Here is a 6,123-nt window from a genome sequence, read left to right on the forward strand (position 1 = left end):
AATTCACTCAAATTATCTATGTTATCTTTTCTTTTTAACTTTCATTCATTTTTTATTTATTTATTATTTTTAGGCAATATGGAGTATTTAATAGCACCAAGCCATATTGCTAAAAAAATATTGATTACTTAATGATTATGTTTTTAACTTTTGTGTAGTCTTATTTTATGTTTATACTACATTTATGAGCCCGTGCGACTCATTCGCAAACATTATTGGTTTTTAAGCTGATATATGTCAGCAATTTTTTCAACTTCTTCAGCCAATGCCTCTGTAGCATGACCACAAAAACACAATTGATTCGTATGTTATCTAAGAGTGAAGTAGTGACCCTAAGAGCACTCCCTATGGATAAGTTATAGGTAGTTACCCGCTAGTTATCCGTCACCACCCATAACTAACCATAGGTAGCACTTAATTACCCGCTTTAGTTATACGCATTCACCATGGATTTGGCGAGTGTTATATGCATGTGGGACCCTCAATGCTTTAAAATGTTTATACTTTGTGCTATATTTTTTGTACATTGTTGGTTATTGGTAATTATTATAGGGAGTGTTTAGTTATAGGATTTTATGGATTAGTTATAGGATATAAGCGTTGATGTGGCGCTGATGTGGCAGTTAAGAGGATGAATAGTGTTAGTCACGATAGGGAGTGGCCTAAAAAACATCTTTCACCAATCTAACTGGTCCAGCTCCAAGTTCAAGAAATTCGATGGACTTGAAAGCTATCTTCTTAGACTCTGACTTAAATTGATTATCTTCATATGTCCCAACACCTGCCATAATCCAGAAAACACATGATTTATAAATAACTAAATTATTAATGTAATAACTTTAAAGTTGTCATCATACTTGTTTTGAACTTTTGACCCGTTAACTCATCTGAATGACCAACTCATCTTCTTACCCTACCAATATCGCATCAAGTTAAAGCCTATACTAACTACCCATGATACACACAATTTAAATCGAATAGTAAATGAAACATACCGGACGTAAATTGTTATAGTAGTGGTAAGTTATAATTCTGGATTGGGTCATCTTAAGAGGCAAGTGCAATGGCAACATTGTAAGCTTGAGAAGACTTGATGATTCACAAAATAGTCTCATCAAGACTATTATAAGAAGTAGATGAACTGCATGGTCCTTTTCCGAATCGAATTAAACTGACCCATTTCGTTTTGAGACCAGAAATACAAACAGTTGATTAACCAGCCTTTTCAGGATTTCATCTTCTGTATATGCCTTCATAAAATTACACGTTTCTGCATGACATAATTTCGAAAATGAACATTGGTCAAAAACATTGGCACAAACTACCATAGGCTGCACTATAAAAACATCGGATTCGACATTTAGAAGAACCTATGTTTTTAGGTAAAATATTTATAATCCGTCAACTTAGATAAGCATAGAATTCAATTTGCAATATAACTCATCGCAAATACCTAAAAGTTATCGCAACTCCACCACTACATAGCAACACTTGTATCAAAATATCACTTCTAATTATCAAAATCATATCATATGTTCAATACGAAATCCGCAACTTATATTTTCAGCTACGATGGCAGCAAGGTGCATATGAGAGATTAATTCCTCCAAATATACATACTTTTTAAATTTTTACTAAAAATATACCCGTGATATTAACTGAACTTACATGTGTGGTTCATTGACAAGATCTCATTGCTTAGCCAAGGGTGATTCTCCAATCAAATTCTGCACAGAAAAAATAAAACATTTATCTCAGAAGGCACAGTGATTATTTAACGACTTAAATATTCGAATAAAATGTTCTGCAAAAAATTGTCACACTACAGCAAAATTTATTTTGAAAATAAATTGTAACACTTATAGTATTTTATATAAATTAAACCTTCTACTAAAAAACATTTCAGGTGAACTCAAGTTGACCGAGTTTGACCAAATCAAAATCATAACCAAAACTTTTTCAATCGTCACCTAACCCGCCCAATTTGACACTACTTTATAAACAGAAAATCAAGAGACTTAGGTATCATACAAAGTGCATATAAACAGAAAACAACAATTTAATAAAACTAAAGCTCAAAAGGAAACTTACTATACAATGACAAAGTCGAACAATCTGAGTAAATGTTGTATGAAACGAACAACCTGCAGAAGCCTACCATAAAAAGGGAAAAAATAAGAACGATATCCCATTATTTGTATCTGCCAAACCTAAATGGATAAAAGAATATAAAGAATTACATTAGCCTTTTAAATTATCGTATGCAGAACCTACATCTTCATATTGACAATCGTAATTAGTTCATCCAATTTCTAATCAACCCGCATAAAAATTACCCCTCTGAACATCAAGCTATTTAGATTCATTATGAAGCCACTCATTAGGCGATTCTATTTATTTTTACAACTAATGTATTTAACGTAAAAATTCTGTAAGATAAAAAATCTAAGGTCACATTACAACGTTATTAACGTGAAAAGCATAAGCATACACCTCTTTATAACCATCAAAATCAAGAAGAGCACCAATTAACCTTTTCATATGGCAGACATAAACATTCAACCTATGAACTAAAAAAATAGAGATTTCTTCAAACATATGGTAGACATAAACATTGAAACTTAACAAATAAACAAAAGCTAAAACCGTTCCGTCTTTTAAGAAAATCGATAATTACAAACCTCGAATCGACAAAGCATAGTTCTTCAAAATTTATCTTTTGTTAAATTGCTTGAATCCGATATCAAGAAACCTAGCCATGAATCGATTCGTTAACATCAATCACACAAATATAAGTCGCTTACTACCTGGCAATTCAGACTCAAGCTGTAAAATTTGGGTTAAATGGGTCAAGCTTTCGGGTCAATTGGGTGTTGAAAAAAATAAGGCTAAAAATGTAAACCAAAACTTAAAAAAAAAGGTTGAATGAGTTTTTGTCTAACCTATTGAGTCTTATACGAAATATAAAAGTACAGGTCAAATGGATATCAAATCCTAAAATTCAATAATTTGAGACAGGTCTAATGGGTCTTGTGGATAGATCAAATGGGTCGAGCATAACAAATTTTATCCATCAATTATTTATGAAAGCATTAATAGTTATATCAATTATTATGCATATTAATATTAATATTTCTTATATATTTATAATAAAACTATTAATAACTAAAACAATATAATAATGTAAAAAATCAAATATAAAAGTATATAACCTGTTTGACCTATTTGACCCATTTGACCCATTACGCGTTTCGACCTGTTACCTAAACCGACCCAACATGACCCATTTGGACCCGATTAAATTTTTTACCCGTTTGACCCATGATCCATTTCAACCCAAAACTGTTTTAACCCGTTAACCAAACCTACCCAACATGACCCGTTTGCCAGGTATACTTACAGCCAAATCGTTCACTTTCCTTCTCTGAAATTTAAGAGGATCTGCAGTTGAAAAAAGGATTTGTATATTCAGCGGGGGTGAAACTCTAACGTATGCATTAGCAGTGTATTGATCCATTGTAAAGTCTTTTAATATTTATGATAAAACGATTGCTCTAAAAGACATAGAAAAAACATCAAACATTTAACATAACATGTACACGTAACATTGTACAAAGCGAAATCATATCAATTAAACAACCCTCGTCATTTTCGCGTAACATACACGTTCGGGAGGAAACCCGAACCCGATCGACGGTACCCAGGAATATCAACCCGTTAATTTATGATGCCCACCCAGAACCAAAGAGAAGGACTAAGAACATAACGATAAGTAACGAATGATTATGAATACAGGTTTAATCCCAAAGAGCGTTTTTGGGTTAAATTTACATTCACTCTTTTACAAATTCTGAACTTTCTTGCCAACTGACAAACTGAAACCCTGAAGGCTAAAAAATGGCAACAAAATATAACCATTAGAAAAAGGTTTGTTAAGAAACAAAACCTCATTTCCCCACTCTAATTTTAATATTGTTATTAACACTTCTTATTCTTTAAAAAGAACAAAACACTGACCAATATAAAATATGGGAAACGACGATCATTGCCTTTTAGGCTGCTAAAACAGTGTTTCGGGTGGTTCACGAGAGGGCAAACTTGCAACACATTTAAACTGCAAACAGAAAAACACAATAAAAAGTTTGTACCTTTTTGAGATTTATGGTTTAAAGTGAATTATAAAATAAATGGTTCTACTGTTAAGTACCTTGTTTGTACTTCGATCGAATAACAGTCAAAGGTGAACTACCATCACTTGAATGTAGATTATGGAGTGCCATTACTGCATTCTTTAGATCCAATGGCTTGTAACTTGTGTAGTGCTCAATAATTAATCTTGTAAATTAAAATTGTACAATTAACAATGAAAATGAACAAATTTCCTTCTCTTTTATATATGATAGCCTACATAAAACACATATGCAAACAGACAAATTTTGCATTGTGTTTAATGTTTTACATGAGTAAACTTAACCCACTTCAGTAAGAATGGGTCAATTTGTGTCATATACATAGCACTATTAGTCACCATTAAAAATCAAAGTACACATCGTACAAACAACATGAGCTTACTGTCAGTGGACATTGGAAAGAGTTTGTAATCTTAAAATTCGCACTGTAGAGGTGTATTCCGTTCAAATCAATCAACTCCGATTGTACCGATTTTCCAGTGGATAATTTAATCAATTTGATACAATCAGAATCACACAATATTTTAATCGATTGATTCTATGCGTTTTGATAACCACAACGGGTTGATAATTTGAAGAATCAATTAGGGAATTAGGGCAGGAATCAAATTAGGGGAACGGTTATTGATTTGAATGAATTATACGCGGTTGGGGTTTCAAAATCGGATTATGGAGAGGCAATGAAAGAGATTAACTCTACTGAGATTTAGGGTTAGTATTGGATGAGTTGCAGAAACGACGAAGGAGAAGGGAGAGGAAAGTACGTTTTTTTTTTTTTTTTTTTTTTTTTTACAGCTTGGCATCATTAGGTGTTAAGTGTAATTAACAGATGGATTACCATGTCAGCAAGTGAGATTAGGAGTTGCTAATGAAGTGACAAGTCAGATTAATTTTCATGATTTATAACATGTTATAGATAGATAGATTATAGATAGATTATAGAATAGATAGATAGATTATAGATAGATTATAGATTATAGATGGATAGATAGATAGATTATTAAGAGTAATGTGAATAGTATTGTTATTTATCTAACCTTACATGACAAACCAATGGTACGGCATCGTTCAACCGAAAATTACAAGAAGTTTTCAACACATATATAGGCTTAGAAGAAGCTTTTCTTTTAAGAGAGTTGTTCATGTTTATCAATTAAAAAACCTTTTTAATATATTAATAAATAACAAATAACACTAAATTAAAGCAAGTAACAAACTAACTAACAAACGACGTCTATGTTTATTCTATTTTATGATTCTATGTAATTGACTTTGACCATTTAATCTAAAAGTCCCTTTGAGAAAGTTTCGAATTGAATAAAGTAGACTAGCACTAGCATATAACATTACAATTTACATGTAATATGAATATGAATATATGGTGCCATCCTACAACTTCTATTTTAATAAAAATAAAACAATACGAGTTTAAGAATAGTCATAAACACAGTCACAAGAGCATATTCACGCTAATTTTAACATTTTTTTTATAAACCCTAAAATAATAATTAGGTAGTTAAAAATTACCTTTAAGACTTGAAAATTTAGTTTTGAAGATGAATAATAGAGACCCACTTCAATGCTTGGCTTCTATTTTGACTTTTATTTGACTGAACTTTTGAAGAATGAGGAAGATTTATCGATATTGAATGGTTCAACTCAATACTTTGAGTATTAGACACGGTAGCGGTTAACGGTTCGATTCCTGGCTATGTAAAGAGTCAGTGAGAGAGGTTTTACCGACTCATACGTAGTAATTCGACTCAATCCACATGCCTGCATGGATTGATGGATCGGGTCCCTGTTTATGCGGTTCGAGTTTTCGCCAGAAAACGCGTGTGTTCGTAAAAAATGATCGGGTGAGTGGTTTTCGATCTTCGTCAGTGATTTCAAACCCATCTTTCTCAAAAAAGAAAAAGAAAGGAAGAATGTT

General features: G+C 32.0%; 1 long non-coding RNA gene across 3 annotated transcripts; it reads right to left on the reverse strand.

Annotated features, from left to right (window-relative positions):
- Positions 1-202: 202 nt before the first annotated feature.
- Positions 203-5,048, reverse strand: LOC139892049 (uncharacterized). Of its 3 annotated transcripts, none has more exons than XR_011773967.1 (9): positions 4,573-5,048; positions 4,208-4,335; positions 4,018-4,114; positions 2,682-3,441; positions 2,092-2,154; positions 1,669-1,727; positions 996-1,270; positions 858-913; positions 203-781 (listed from the first exon to the last, which is right to left on the reverse strand). It is a non-coding gene; the product is annotated as an uncharacterized lncRNA (long non-coding RNA). The 3 variants fall into 3 exon arrangements; XR_011773966.1 differs by having other exon boundaries at positions 2,682-2,752; positions 3,401-3,441; positions 4,208-5,048; XR_011773965.1 differs by having other exon boundaries at positions 4,208-5,048.
- Between the last annotated feature and the right edge of the window lie 1,075 nt (positions 5,049-6,123).

Source organism: Rutidosis leptorrhynchoides, chromosome 2 (genome assembly GCF_046630445.1).
Source record: "Rutidosis leptorrhynchoides isolate AG116_Rl617_1_P2 chromosome 2, CSIRO_AGI_Rlap_v1, whole genome shotgun sequence".
NCBI lineage: Eukaryota > Viridiplantae > Streptophyta > Magnoliopsida > Asterales > Asteraceae > Rutidosis > Rutidosis leptorrhynchoides.